The sequence below is a fragment of the Neopsephotus bourkii genome, unplaced genomic scaffold, assembly GCF_033783945.1.
Source record: "Neopsephotus bourkii isolate Nb327-2 ecotype Australia unplaced genomic scaffold, CSIRO-AGI_Nbou_v1 NB_1760, whole genome shotgun sequence".
In the NCBI taxonomy this organism is placed as follows: Eukaryota; Metazoa; Chordata; class Aves; order Psittaciformes; family Psittacidae; genus Neopsephotus; species Neopsephotus bourkii.
In genome coordinates this window covers 2,317,331-2,333,338 of record NW_026902234.1, presented here as the reverse complement: position 1 = coordinate 2,333,338, position 16,008 = coordinate 2,317,331, and the positions used below count along the sequence as shown (strand labels likewise).

The window sequence follows — 16,008 nt, the reverse complement described above, 5'->3', positions numbered from 1 at the left end:
CAATAATGCTCTGGAAATGATCTGGTTAAACAACTAATTATCCTCAAAGCATCTTCTGAAGCTGACTAAACTTGGTCTTTGCCAGGGAAAGGGACTTTGAATGGTGTATCCTCCAAAACATGAGGCAGCTGTATGAGGATGCCCCTGAGCTGTGGTACCTGTATCCTGACAGCAAGCTATGGAGAAAGAGAGCATGCGTCACTCCTCCCCTAGTGCCTACTGTGGTTTCCATTGGAAGAAAACCTGTAGGAAGCTCGAGAAAGAATCCATGGTGGCATCTACCTGGATTTGTGTAAAGCATTTGACACTACCACACAACATCTTTGTCTCTAAATTGGAGAGACATCAGTTTGATAGGTGGACCACTCAGTGGATAAAGAACTAGCTGGATGGCCGCACACAAAGAGTTGTGGTCAATGGCTCAATGTCCGACTGGAGACCAGTAACGAGTGGTGTCCCTCAGGGATCTGTGTTGGGACCGGTCTTGTTCAACATCTTCGTCACTGACATGGACAGTGGGATTGAGTGCGCCCTCAGCAAGTTTGCCGATGACACCAAGCTGTGTGGTTCGGTTGATATGCTGGAGGGAAGGAATGCCATCCAGAGGGACCTTGACACGCTTGTGAGGTGGGCTGATGCCAACCTCATGAAGTTTAACCATGCCAAGTGCAAGGTCCTACACCTGGGTCGGAGCAATCCCAGGCACAGCTACAGGTTGGGCAGAGAAGAGATTCAGAGCAGCCCTGTGGAGAAGGACTTGGGGGTGCTGGTTGATGAGAAAATGAATATGAGCCAGCAGTGTGCGCTTGCAGCCCAGAAAGGCAACTGTATCCTGGGCTGCATCAAAAGGAGTGTGACCAGCAGGTCAAAGGAGGTGATCCTGCCCCTCTACTCTGCTCTCGTGAGACCTCACTTGGAGTACTGTGTGCAGTTCTGGTGTCCTCAACATAAAAAGGACATGGAACTGTTGGAAGAAGTCCAGAGGAGGGCCACGAGGATGATCAGGGGACTGGAGCACCTCCTGTATGAAGACAGGCTGAGAAAGCTGGGGCTGTTCAGCCTGGAGAAGAGAAGGCTGTGTGGAGACCTCATAGCAGCCTTCCAGTATCTGAAGGGGGCCTATAGGGATGGTGGGGAAGGACTCTTCATTAGGGACTGTAGTGATAGGACAAGGGGTAACGGGTTCAAACTTAAACAGGGCAAGTTTAGATTGGATATAAGGAGGAAATTCTTTCCTGTGAGGGTGGTGAGGCACTGGAATAGGTTGCCCAGGGAGGTTGTGAATGCTCCATCCCTGGCAGTGTTCAAGTCCAGGTTGTACGAATCCTTGGGTGATATGGTTTAGTGTGAGGTGTCCCTGCCCATGGCAGGAGGGTTGGAACTTTATGATCTTAAGGTCCTTTCCAACCCTAACTATTCTATGATTGTATGCTCATCAGTGCCCTCATCTGGACATTGAGGAACTGAGATCTTAGGACACAGCAAAGAAGGTACTATGTTTGCCCCATAGTTCATGTGTAGCACCAGAGTCCTCTGGCTGATGAATGACAAGGCTGAAAATTCCTAATACTGGATTTGGACTGGAGAAGTGAATTTGGAAGCAAATGGAATTTGTGCAACATGGGAGATTTGTGGCCCTAGGGGAAAAAACATACATGCAACTTCCTGAGATCTGAGTTAAGCATGGAGTGACAGCACTTGAGGAATTGTAGCAAAGTCCACATCTCCAAGAGAGGCTTTTAACTCCTTAGCCAACTGGATAGTCAGAAACAGCCCTGGCTGCTGCTGCTAGCAATCACATCCTGAAGCAATGTGGTATTCAAGTAGGAGACTTTATATTGGGGGTCACATTCTTGAGGAAATGCAAAACAGCTCCCTCATGTCTTCTGCACTCGGGAACTGATGAGTCATCCTTGCTGCAGAGAGTTATGCACTGAGCAGAGACAGGATTTTTCAGTGCATTTAGTATGGACTTGATAACTCTCTTATTGTTGTCATGCAGAACAGAAGCTTCATCTTTTAAGTCTATGGTGCCTAAACTGAATGGCCTTTAGTGTTAGTCTTTAAATCTTTTAATGTAGTGATTAAACATGACAGGGATTAAGTCGCTGTCCAATAACAGCCTACTTGGGTGCCTTGTTGGTTGGATGCAAAGCACAAAGCCAAATGCTCTTAAGCACCCAAGCATGTTGCTGTTTCAAAGCATAGCAAGCCCCATCATGTCTGGTGATTAGTAAACATTTCTTTTTTAGTGATGATAGTGTGGAGCAAAAAGCTGACAAAAAGAAAGTTTTCTAGATCAACAAAATATATTGTGGACAAAGGTTAGAACAAAAATTGAGAGGTTTTATCCTAGGTTTTAAATATATGTATGGCATGATTTAGATATACTTACAAGGCATCTAGTCTAATGGAAAAAGAACTTGCAAATTCATGATTTCCTCAAGTATCCAGGCATGAGACTAAATTATGCATGCAAGGTAAATCAAATAGAGTTTGACACAAAACCCATTAACTAATAAAACCATTCTTTTAGTTGCCAAGTTGCCTAAAAATCTCCGAGGAAATGTCAGAAGGAAGGTGCCTGTGTGAGCCATGGAGCCTTTAATTATATCAGCACACAGCATATTATTCTTGCAGGATTTTTGAAAGAATTGGTATGTTTTTTTCTCCTCCTCATTTTGTGTGGGTCTTAAGGTTAACATACAGTTCATGCATGATTTAAACACTGTTCTGGAGACAATGTCCTTTGCTGGCTCCCTGGCCTTTTCCTATGATGCTAATTACTATAGCAACTGCGTGCTTCACATGGCTTTATTTTCATAACATCTGAAAGAGATGAATAGGTAACATTACTGTGCTTTACAGATTACAATAGAAAATTTGAGCTGAAGAAATTAAGTAAGTTTGTTCATTTATTGAGGAAAAATTCCATTGCAAGAAAATTAAATTCTTCATTGATGGGTTTGCCTTTCAGTTGGAAACCCCTCTGGGAAGTGTGATTGTGTCACTGGAAATGTGATGTTTTTGCTTCTTCCTCCAGAAAAATAAAATAAAAATGTTTTTCTTCCATGTGCTTGAATTTAAGAGAACCACATTTGGGGGTTTTGTACTGCTCCAAATATTTCATTTGAAATCTCTTCTTTTAAAAAAGAAGAAAACACAATCAGCTGGGCGGAGTCCTTGGTGGGTTGTATCTCCTAATGCATATTCTCTGTACAGGGGTTAGATGATGCTATGTGCCATGAGAGATGTAATCAACATCTGGAACCTGGGTTTCTAAAAAGCAAAGACGTCACATGGATTTATCATACTATTGATACCTGCAGACATGCCAACAGCCAGGATGAAAACATTTTTCCCTGCAGCACTGGTGCCAGGTATGCTATGAAGAAGGTGGTAGAGAGCTGCCCTGTGTGGGGTGGCTGAGGCCTTTGGGAGAGCTGGGATGCTCAGTCAGAAACTTCCATAGATATCTGTGGGCAGAAAAGACAAAAAAAAGGAGAGCCTCAATACTTCTCAGCACAGAAGCTTTTGCTTTAATCATTCTACTTTTTCTTTGCACGCTGCTTTGCACCTCTCACTCTTTCCTGGTGTATGTCCTTGTGTTTCTCCACATTCCTGGTTTTCCCCAGGCTTCTACGCTTGTACTGTTTTTTATTTATGCATTGCTCTTCCTACTGCCTTGCTGAACACTAGTCCTTGCTTTGCTCTTTCATGCTTTCACTACTCAGCCAGTCCCAGTTTTCCTTTTCTACTCCCCCTGCATCTTGTTTTCCTCATGGTCTTGCCAGCCTCCAAACCTGTTCATTCCCCATTTTGCCCTCCTGATCTTCTTTGCCTGTTCCAGCCCTCTCCAGCTGCTGGTTCTCACCTGCTCCCTGTCTCCCCCAGACCCTGCCAGATGCTGATCCTCATCCACTCCATGTCTCAATCAGGTGTCTTCTTACATGGTGCGTGGATGGCATGTTTCTCTTCAGTTTTGGCCACCGCTCAGCCTGAAGCGTCCCAGCCCTGTGGGCTAAAAGGATCAAATCTGGCATGTGACAGCACCGTCAGTCACTTGGAGGAGAACTTTCTGAGGCTGGAGGGGCTGTGGACATTGGTAAGGCTGCTCATGGATGAGCAAGATGTTTAAAACAGGATTATTGAGCAGGATGTGGGGGGCTGTGGGGAGATCAAGGGAGAGAGTGGGGGGGCTGAGATTGGAGATCACCACATTCCTTCAAGTTGGCCTTTTAGACAGCTTACTGCCGGCTCCTCTCCAGGGTTTGCTCTTTCTGTTCCATCTGAGGGAGCAGGATTTAATTCAGGGAGTGGCAGCTGGACACGGTCAAAGTCCCTGGCATGTCTGCATGACCCAGCCACCAGCACCTGCCTCCTTCCTTCTCCCTGACATGGCACCCTCCACACACAGGGCTGTCTCCTCTCTTGGGCAGAAAGGCAGAGTGAGGTGGATGCTGTTTTGACCCTGCTCTCTTCTTTTTGATGCATGTGATGTGATTTGGCTAGGATTTTGTGGGGAGGAGGAAAGGATGCTCTAGCTCTTCACAAAAGCCCTTTGCACGGCTGGAGGAAAGCCACCTTCCAACTGGGAGAGATTTTTCTACAAGGGAAATTATTTGAAGCAATGTGGTGAGAGCTGTCTTTCAGCTGCCTAACCCTAATTTTGAAGTTGTCTGAGGAGGGCAAAGGAGCAGGGAACTGGTTCATAAACAGAAGAAAAAGCGCACTGAAACTGAAGAGGCTGTGCCATAATGAGGAAAGACACCATCTACATGGCAAAGAAACTGTAGTCTACTTACTGCTGGACTTACCTCTGAAAACTGTTCATCTGTATGGGTAGTACAACTGAGTTAAGTTTAAGGAAACAAAGACTTTGCCCAAAGGTATTCTCCATCCCAGCAAATGAACTGAAAATGTAAAACATATGGGGCAATCTGATTTTTAACAATAGTTTAAAAAAAAAACCAAACACAACCAAAGCTTTTACTCTGTATTTTAAAGAGTTTCAAGGACAGCAAAAATCACTGGCATGACTTAGCTGTATCCGGAGAGCTGATGCAATCCATATCAGCAGGGAATTGCTTAACACATCTGGGCAGAGTTCCTGCTGGTGGCGTCTACTGGACGTCTCTGCAGTGTAATAGTGTAACAGGCAATATGCGGGTGTTTCTGGGGCCCCTGCTCTACATTCCTCTCTTTAAGCCCGTCATTTCTGTTTCCTTCTGTTTCCCTTATTTGCTGATGGTCACCAGCTGGGTCCTGACTTTGGGTCTGGGCTGTGCTACCACATGAGCATGCACATTTGAGTCCATGGTGCCTCAGGCCCCCAGAAAATAGAGGTAGAAGTGGTAGAGTCCTTTCTGGTTGCTTCAGTTGGTGTATTTTGCTTTTTTTTTTTTTTTTTCCTTTTTTTTTTAAATTTCCTTTGGGATGAGAGGTTCCCAAAAGACGATTTAAGTCCCTATGTGCTGAGTTTCTCAGGCAAAATAATCATGAGCATTGAAAACAGAAGTTCATCTCTCATACCTTCTGTGGAGAGAAGCAGCAGGTGAAGACAGTGGATGCCTTAGACACAGCTGCAGTGATGGTCATTTCAGTAAGCAAAGGTCCCAGAAAGCCTATAAGCTTATAAAATCCCTTTTTAGCTGAAATAAATCCCTGCAGCTTCCCTCTCACAGCTGACCAGAGATTTACTCAGTTTACACGCAGTTTAGGATACTCCCAAAGCACTTACAGCCTCTTCTGAACTCCTCCACACTCCTGCTAAGTGTTCATGCAATCCAAAAAGAGTTTGTATCTTTATCCTTTCAAATATCACTGTTGCTGAGGGGAAATCCCTGCTGCTTCATCTTTGCTGCTCTCCCCCTTGATAGTGGGTATTAGGCTTGACCGCAGCTGACTTTGCTGTTTCACTCCCTGCAACTGGGTGCCAAGCACTATACAGTGACGCAGCAGCTTTTCCCCCCTTCCCTCCATTTCCCCTGGCTGCTGCTGCTGCTTCCTCAAAGTCCCAGGGCTGCAGTTTCTGGCCAGTGCAGGGAGGTGATAAAGCTTTGAACTTTTGCTGTGGGCTGGCTATTTGCAGCAGGTCTGAAGGATGCAGCGAGGTAAAGGAGCAGGCAAGGGGCTGAGGAGCCAGATGGAAGGTGCCAGACTCACCGTATTTCCCTCCATTTTTTTTAGCCAGCAGTACATCCTTCCAGGTCTGGCACCACAGCTGGCCTGGCTGCAGGCACTGGGAAGCTCGAGCCTTCTTCTTGATTTTTGTTTGTATTTATTTAACCATTTTAAGCAGTTTTGTAGGAATGGAGCTGTAAGATTTTTTCTAAAGAGCATGGACTTTCTTTTTCAGAGCTGAATTCTTTGCTGTCAAAATATGTACATAACCTTGAGATTCCAAAAGCCTTTTCTAAGACCTGTGGATGGGCTATACGTGATTCTCTCACAAACTGTCACTTTACAGCACTTCTCTTTCTTCTGCTGGAACTTAATGAACCTCACCAAGACTCAGGGGTGAACCAATTCAGTGTTTACCAATATTCTGCACTGGTAAAATAATACAAACCCACCCTTTTTTTGTGGAAGGAAATCATTGTGGAAAAGATGTAAGGATATATATTCATGCGTGCATGTGTGCACACATGCTGGTTTTGACTCCGAAATGGAAGTGATGTCAAGTAACATTGACAAAATGCAAGCATATGTTTTACTTCCATCAGGCTTTTTCGTGAACCTAAAGCACTGTCACAGGACTCTACTGATTGTTGATTTAAAAAAATGCAATGTAGTTACAATCCCATTGAAATTCCTCTGAATTTTAATGGATACAAACTATTAAAACAGTGAATAAAACCTAAATCACCTTGCTTTTCTCTTGCCTATTTGAAATCTTGTTTATTACTAATATCTCGATTCTTTGGGCCAGTCTGAAGTGCTGACACTAAACTTCAATATTTTTGCAGACTAGAAAACAAAAAAATCCTGTGTTAGCTTGGACAACTTGCATTCCACTTTAATTGGTGCATTATAATTTTCCCTCTTCGCATTTTCCCTCTGGTTTTCAAAAGTACTTTTTAGTTTCTCCAAATCACTTTGTAAATTTACATTCTGGCTCAGCTAGTCTGTTTTTCTGTTTTAGAAAAGTCAAGTTGGCTTGGCAAAGCAAATTAATTTCCTTCAGATGAGAGGAGTTTCACTGAAGTCTCAGTTTGCAAAGATGCACAGTCCCCTAACTGCTAAGCTGCATCTACTGACACAGATGCAAAGTTGTCCAGCTGGAGGAGTTGGTACTTGTAAAGGCATGGGTATTGAAGAAAGTTTTTCCCCACCCTGCGTTACCTGTATATCCAAGGCCAACTCCAAGTCTCTGGGTGGGGTGCCTGCAGGGCACACCAAAGGATGAGCAGTGATGGAAGGGATCATACCTCTGCTTTTTCTTTCATGTTTCACATGTATGCTCACACTCTGCCACAATTGTTTTGGCCTTCCCTGGATTAAGTTTGTAACCCAAGCTGCCTGACTCAGCTGAACTTCAAAAGACGCAGGAATGTACTTCATCTGGTTACAGGGAGCCGGTTACAGAACCAAGTGATATGAGAGCACCTTTGCAATTCCAGCTGATGCCATAGCAGAGGCTGAAAATATGAGACTCATCTTGTTCCATTTTTTTGTTTTGTATTTACAGTCTATCCCACTGGTGTCATCAGAGAAGCTTGAGCTGGAAATGATCACATAAACAAGCATGTCCCTTTTACTTCATTGAGTTTCATAATCTGTTCATAAAGACTTTTGACTTTACAGGTTTTTGCACTGAAATCCTTGTATCCATCTCTGATTATCTTGAGAAGTCTTATGCAGACACAGAACTAGACTACGAAAGGTCTCTGAGTATTTCAGCTGCTTAATATTCCCCACAGAGTGCTGGACAGCAAAATATCTCTGTATGTATTTAAATGTTAACCATTCTAAGCACTGCTTTACAGCTGATATTGCTTATTGCAAAACCTCATCAACTTTGTGGTAATTGTCTGTGTACCAGAACAGATCGGATTGGTGGTGTTCTCAGTCATATTTGTTTCTGTCAGTATAAGTTGAGGGACTGAAGGAAAGAGGTGTGTGAAATTCTTCCCAGGCTGTACTTGACTGTTTTCCTTTGCTGCCATGCTTGGCTCTCCCCTTTGGCTGTGCTCAGAGGAAGAGCCTATGTGCAGAAATTAGGAAAATCTGAGAGAGTACACAGCCCTCAAAACAGTAGCTTGGCCTTTATGGAAGAAAGAACTTGTTGCAAGTAATGATTTATATGTATTTAAGAGAAAGGAAAACTAGTTGCAAATGAATTGCATATGTAATTGAATTTCAAGTTACTAAGCAAAAAGAAACATATAATGCATTGATAGAGGCATCAGGTAAATCTTTTCGCCTGGGCTTTTGGAAAACGCTGCTTGAGAAAACATTGGTAGTGTAAAAACTTATGTCATACTTAACTCTGCAGAGTGACTGTTTAACTTCACTAGCTGGGGAGAATGCTGCATTAGATCAGGTGAGGGAAGTGGAGGTAAAATAACACAAAAATAAGAACTGTGGGGCAGAACTAATGGTAGAAACTGCCATCTGCGCATACAAATAAATATCTGTTACATTTTAAATTCAAGTCATAGCAGTCTTAGAACCTTTGCTGCTTTGGAAAAGAGAACATCCCTTCCATGCTGAAACAAGCAACAAGTTGGAACATTTTTGAAATACTGAAAATATGTGTGTGTTTTATACCATCTCTTTTCAGTTACAAATCTTTGTTCCTAGGTTAGGTGTTTGGCACCTCTTGAGTCCCTCAGTAGAGAGCAGAGAGAGAGACACTCCTGTTTGACACCTCCAAAAGTGATAAATCACCCCTGTTTGTTCATAAAATCCCTGAGAGCACCACAGTGGGCCTTACTAAAACTTTAACAGAGTAAGCTGAAAGAAGTAGGATATTGTGCATATGCCAAAACTGGTCATATTTTTTAATTTCATAACTTCAAAAAAAAAAAAAAAACCCCAAAAAAGTTTCACTTTTGGTCAAGCCACTAGGAAAAAAATAAATGAGTGTATCAGTTCGTACTTTGTGTTTCAATAACAGCAACAACACAGGAAAGCTGTCAATAAAAGCAATAAATCAAGTGAGTAGGCGTTACCGTGTGTGATTATACAGGAGTGAAAATGAGACTGATTAGGGGAATACAGGGTATCTTTGTTCCTCAGTAGGATCAAAGACGCCATCTCCACTTCTCACTCAAGATAGTTGGTATGTCCTGCTGCCCTCAGTGCTTCTGGGGTTACTCACGACTTTTCTGCTTTGCACAGGCAGTGAAATTTTCTCTCAGAGGCTTGTGTCAGTTTAATAGTCTTTCTGGAAAAGCACTGTACTCAGACCTTCTTTCTGTTTCCCCTGCTAGTTTCCAAGTGGGAAAATTGCTATCTGAAAGTTTGGCTGTTTAGGAACTGAGCTGAGCTGTAGGGGCGATTTTCACTTTTGCACTCTTGCAGACTCAGTTTCTCCTTGTCTCCCTGTGGCCACATGTAGCTTCTCACAGCTTCTTCTGATTTGCTGGTGCAGTAGAACAGAACCTGCTGCTCCATAACTAGCCACTCCTTCATCTTCACCAGCATCCTCTCTGAGAGTGGAAAGTGTCAGGTCTGGCAGTGAAAGATCTGAGAAATGCTGGGGCAAGGTAGTTAAAAGGAATCTCCTCTGAAGGGGAAAAGTTTGCTCTTGCCCGCCCTCAAAGACTGCTTTTATGTACTGCAGCCTACACTGGGAGAGAAGCTCCATTAAAATCAAATCACAACTTTATTTTTAGCGCTTGACGTATTCTCTTTTCTCCATGCACATTTCCATTCCCTTTTAATTCATGAAGCTCCTGGCCTCGGTTGCCTCCGGTGGGAAGGAAAAGCATTAGGCAGTTGTATGCTGTAGGAAAGGATTGCTTTTCACCTTTTTGCCTTTCATTTTCAACAGATGCCCTCCTGCTAATGTATGATGAGAAATAATGAACAGGATTCACTTTCTTTGGTGCCATTCATTATTTTGAACACCTTTATATTTTCCCTTCTCTGAAGTGAACAGGTTTGATTTTACTATTCATCTAGAAGGTTTTCATGCCTCTAATTATTTTCATTGTCATATCTGAACTTGTTTCATTTCTATTTTGTCCTTATCCAGGTATCCAGAACTGATCACAATGCACTGTTTGGGTAATAAAAAGTATTTTCAGTATTGTTTCTCTGTTCCATTCTTTTTTTTTTTTTCTAACTATTCCTTTTTTTAGCACTGAAAGACATCTCTGACAAAATGCCTACAGTGACACCCAAGTGTTTTTGTGACTCTTGGCAGTTAAATTTAGAAGCCTGAAAATGCAGTTCCTATTCTTCTTCTCGGAAGGCACCATCTTCTGTTTGAAAATGCTGCATTCATCCGTGATGGCATCTTCCTTTGCTGATATCTCATTCAAGCTCCTCTCTTGGTTTACTTGAAGATTTTGCCTTCCACCATTTTTATTCTTCTGTTTCTTTATTGATTTTCAAACTTTCTTAGCAAAAAATCTGAAGTCATTTGACTGTCCATAACTGTTTTGTATCTGCATTTTATTCCTCTTCATTCCGAGAGCCTGAGTTTATCTGCCCTTGTTAGAAAATAACTTATCTTGTACTTTTTTGAACTATAAATTTTTAAATTACTTTAAATCCAGGTCAGATCAAGGCATTACCATGATTTATTAGTGGGTCTGAAAATCTTTGGCTTAACTAGTCTGTTCTTACAGCAAAACCACTTCATCAACTAGGATAAATCACTAAGGTTCACTCAGAAGCACTGCTGCTGATGAGCTCATCAGTCATACAGGCTGCAGAAGGCCATGGTGCAGCAAATAATAATAATAATAATAGATTGATAATTTGTGGATTCTTCTTTTTCATTAGACATACTGACCTACAAACAAGGAGAACAATGTAGCTGTATATTTCATGATTACATCAGCTACCAAAAGGGCAAATTGGCTGATCAGAAGAGTTTACAAACTTTCTGGGTTTTGTTGGGTTTTTTTTTTAATAAAAATGTTTATCCAGGAATTGCTGAATTTTCATGACTGACATGATTATCATGTCAATCTCATGACTGACAAACAGCAACAAATTAAAAATGTAATTATGTAATTTTAAAACATTTGGGAAAAAAACCCACAAACTCCTGTTTCTCCTATTTGAATTGGCAGTTTCTGACTTGCGGACTCTGTTTCCAGAGCAACAGCTGATAATATAACAAACACTGAAGGAAGCAAAAGAGAGAATCCCCTCTTCTATTTTAGGCTAGAGTTATGTCCTTCCGTTATTGCTAAGGAAATGAGGAGTATGTTGCACTTCAATAAGTACATCACGCATCTCTGCATGAAGAGCCTTTGCAGCGTGTTTGTTACCGGGTGTCTGCCAAGAGATGGAGCTGCAGAGTCAGACACCTACCAAACCTGACCCCGTGTGTCAGGAGCGATACAGTAAAACCCTCCGCAGCAAAAGCCTGTAGCCTTTCATACCGATGCATGTTACTTTTCTGTCCAGTGATGACAGACTTGTTTTGGGAACTTATCCAACTCTCTCCAATCTATTCCAATTTATTTTGTTAAGCTGTGGTTCGGAAAAGCCAAAAAACAAACTATATTAATCTTGGTGGATCCCGGCTTCTGGTCAGATAATTTTATAGAGAATGCTCAGTGGTCCCACAGTTGATCACTAAAAGGATGAACATGGCTGCCCTCTTGGACTTGCCTTCAGATCTCTGTTCCTTACATAAACCCCTGTAAAATGCTGCTAGTGGTGCCTTGCTTTTACTCAGCAGGTAATTTTCTGGGCCTACCTTCACAATTTGGGTGTTGCTAAAAACCTTGTCTCTGTTTCTAGCCACCTGCAGTGTGAGACCGAAGGCAGTAAAGAGATTCCCAAGCCAACAGAGACCTGAGTTTGTCAGTCTGCAAGCTGTCCTGCCCACATGGATTTATGGGCTTAGCTCTGGAAGCTGTAAACCTGTGTTAGTACAGTGCGTAGCCAAGTATTTTTGGAGCAGACCTTGGGTTCAGCTCTGGGTTAATGCACTGATCTGGCGTCTCCAAGCCAGCTCCCAGCCACACCGTGCTCCTGTCCTTCCCGTCCCAGCATCGTGGTGGGTGGAACAGATATAGGTTTGTATGTACCTGCCTGTAAGATACCAGGACTGCCTGGAGTTATTTTGGGATTAGGTATAGGCATGGAGAGGCTGCTGAGCTAATTGGGCTCCCACTCCTATCCGAGCCCCGGGGGGATTCTGAGAATAGATGTTCCTGCAAACCAAGTCACTCCAGTCTCTAGATCTTCACACAACACGTCTGCCACATCAGTTCTTGTGCAAGTGAAGCGCTGGGAAAGGGCAAGAACGGACTTACTCAAGTACCCTCTTGTGCCCATGAGCAGTCAGGGCATCCTCTGGTTTAAAATTTGTGTTCTGCTTAATTTGCTTAATTCAAAGGCCTTGTGTGTATTGATTCTTTTGCTGAGAACCAACAGCTTATCACTGCATAAATTCTCTCCTAGTTACACTCCAAGGTGGGGAAGGAAGGGAGACAGGGAAATGGGTGAAGGGAGGTGAGTCTGCTTCTGTCTTTGACCTGCACTGCAAACCTTGGGTCTGAGCAAACCAGTTCTGCAACTTGCTTCCAATAAGGGTTCCATTCTTTGTGTTAAGTGGTATGTCAATAAGAGAGAGATTCAAAACTAAATAGAATAAAGTCCAGTTGTCTGTTTGCTAAATAGGATTGAGAAAAATAATTTTCCCCTGTTTTTTCATGGGAAAAGGCTGACCTGGTTTATATGCGTAACTCCAGCAGAAATATCTTGGCTGGGAATACTGACCAGAGTGAGGGATTCAAATATTACTGGGGATAAGGAGCAGCCCCTGGCTGACAGCATGAAAATTTAACATTGCAATCCCAAGGTCTCCTTGAGTTTTAGACTACAGAAAGCTTGGTTAAATATGTTTTAACCTGAGCTCCCAGTGAAAAGCCTGTTTGTCAATCTGTCTGTCGTTTGCTGATTGGGTAGGGAAGGAAATCAAAAAATAGTACAGGAGAGAAGTGAACTATTATCCATACTTGTAGGTGGCAGGTAGCTGGTCAAAATAGATGTGCCTTTTGGCCACGTGTAGATCCAAAATAGCATAACACACCTTGTCCCTTGCTGTGGTGCCAAAAGGAAGAAGAATTTGAGTTATGAGGAAAAAAAAATCTTTCTGCTGAATATCTGACTTCAGATAATAACTCCTTGAAATACCTGTGATCTTTTTAGTGAGGTAAATGAATTATGATTTTATGAGTTTTTAAACCAAAATAACCCACTTAGACTCAAGGTTTTCTGGCTCATAGACCTTCATAGGTTCACACGCTCCACTAGAGCAGTTACTCCCATTTTTCATATCTGCGTTCCCAAGCCTAACAAGTCACTGTGGAGCCTGCACTGGACTGGTGGGTCTTCTACCTTGGGCATGGGGCTATAGTTCTGGCATAATATGCTCATTCCTCACCTCTGAAGCCCACATCACTGGTTAGTAACCATAGGTCCATATAAGCCCTGGTAGCTCACTGAACCTTGGTGCTTCATCCTTCCTGTGTTGTTAAATGGAAACATCGTCAACGATTAAACATAATTATAGGTTTTGTCATAGCTTAAAGATGTTCTGCTTTATACAGGTGAGCAGTGTTTTCTTACTACCTCTGAGAGATGTGGTTACTGACAGAGGAGTGGGTAATTCACCCAAGGTCGAGCTCACCAAATTCAATGGAAAGCCTTAGATACTTCACTTATCATAGGAGGGGTGCCAGTATATTTATGTACATATGTCAGCTGACAAAAATTCAGCTTGTTTGGCATTTTTGCTTTGTGAAATACCTGGGGAAATTTGGTTCTGTCATCTTCTGTGCATATTTATCTTGGTTTTCAGGGAGCAGGTCCAGTCACTGGAGCACAGACAAACTATACATATGTGAGCTGCACTGTATTTTAATTAAGCAATTAAGAATAATTTTTTTTGCACTGCATAGGTAGTTGATATTCTAAATGATGCAATTACGTGCACACACTTCGTTTATTAAGACAAAGTGGCTCTATTAAAGTGCTACAATCAAGTAACCACCTCATGCTGGAGCAGCTCTATTTTCTACATTGTAAAACCACTTTCTCCCAGTACAGAGCTTGTCAGCACCCAGTTGCCCCTGAGGCCATGTGAGAAATTGCAAACGCTCTGCTCCATCTTAATCAGGAGCTGAATGGGCCTGGTGATCAAAGCATGACAACTTTCAGCAGAAGAGATAGGGTTTGGCCATTACTTCTGGAGTTAATTATTGAGACCAGAAAACACCTTTAATCACTGCTTAAATAACAGCTTTTCTCACTCTGTAGCTGAAGCGCTCTGTTAAGCTGATGTTAAATACTTACAGAGCTATCAGGTCAATCAGACATCCCATGGATGTTCGTTTTGCTCCTCTGGTAAGCCATGGGGTAATGTGACTCAGACTTTAAGATTTCAAAAGTCATGCAATGCTGGGACTATTTGAGCCCCTGTCCCTTCCTGAGCTTAGCTGTTTGCAGAACAATGATTCAGTGTCAGTTGTAATGGGATTATAACGGGAAGAATATACAGCATGTCATTTGAAAAACAATTTCTCTGTGTATTGTTGAATGATGTCATACACAAAACTGAAGAGCAATCAATAGCACATCTGGGCTTTTAAGACAGAAGTACTAAGTGAGGAACTTTGAGTAACTGGATAATGAATGGCAAAGGTCCATGTGCTTCCCTTCAGCTGGCCAGGCATTTTTCAGTGAAGCGTACTTCTGGTAAAAACTGGTTATTTGAACTCAGAGCATTTCATGGACACATCCTGGGGTTGCTAATCATTCAGTATCCACAGGCAGGGCTCTTCCAGGCACAGCAAGGCTTGGAAGCAGGCCCCTTGCCAGGCTTTCTGAATGGGGCTAGGGGTTAAAAACCAAATACCAGTTGGCTTGGTGGCTTCACAGTAGAGGTGAAACGACTGATGCTAGGAAAACGTTTTTTACAGGACATAAGAGTTGCTGATGTCCCAGTTTCCCAGTTTATGACAGTTCTGCCATGGAGGAGGAATATGGGAAAGACCTGAACACCTGGGGTTGATAGTAGTAGGGCAGATGGACTAAGATCCCTCCTACATCATGGCTGTCAGATTATTTATATTAAAAGGTTTTCTGTTTGTCTTTAAAAACACTTATTTACTTCTTTTTCCTTCCAAGTACATGACTACAGCGGGGATTGTATAGCAAAGAGTCACTTCTTGTTGGCATCTATCTAAGACATCAGAAAATCCTGCTGTGTAAAAAAATGACTAAGACCTCTGTAGGTACGGAGACCTAATTTCTTCTTGGCTTTTGGGGTATTTCTTCAGGGCAATATGAATAACATTCTCTAGGGGAATGTGTGTAAAAGCAGTTTGCCCTTTGAGAGGCTTGTGATGAACATAACAGCTCTTGGAAAATTTGGGTTTGTCTCTGTTATTGGCACATGTTGGGGTGAGCAGCTTCAAAGACCCACAGGGATTGGCTTTCCTGTCTGATATTTGTTAACCTCGCTGCCATTAGGTTTAAGACTTATCAAAGTAAATGGGCTCCGATGCAGGGGTTTCTTTGTCTATCATGGTGGGGTGGGTTGGGTGACATGTGTTGCACTGTTGCTGATGCCAGGTACTGGAAAAGAGATGTAAAGACTTTCAGCTTCTGGAGGTGTCATTCCTGTACTTTTCACAAGCAGCACATTCAGCCTTTCTTCCATGCTGATGGCTCAAGCTGTTCCCTCGAAGCCTCTTGCACTGTGTTGGTATGGCAACAGGCTGCCAGGTTTTACATCAAGCGCAATGTCACAGCAGTTTGTTCTAACAATTTATTGTTGTGGATTCAAGATATCTGGAGAACTCTCTT

At 42.6% G+C, this 16,008-nt stretch overlaps 1 long non-coding RNA gene across 1 annotated transcript; it reads left to right on the top strand.

Moving 5' to 3' along the window:
• Positions 1-1,662: 1,662 nt before the first annotated feature.
• Positions 1,663-8,112, top strand: LOC133225342 (uncharacterized). Its single transcript, XR_009729107.1, has 3 exons — positions 1,663-3,380; positions 5,488-5,602; positions 7,807-8,112. It is a non-coding gene; the product is annotated as an uncharacterized LOC133225342 (long non-coding RNA).
• The last annotated feature ends 7,896 nt before the right edge of the window (positions 8,113-16,008 follow it).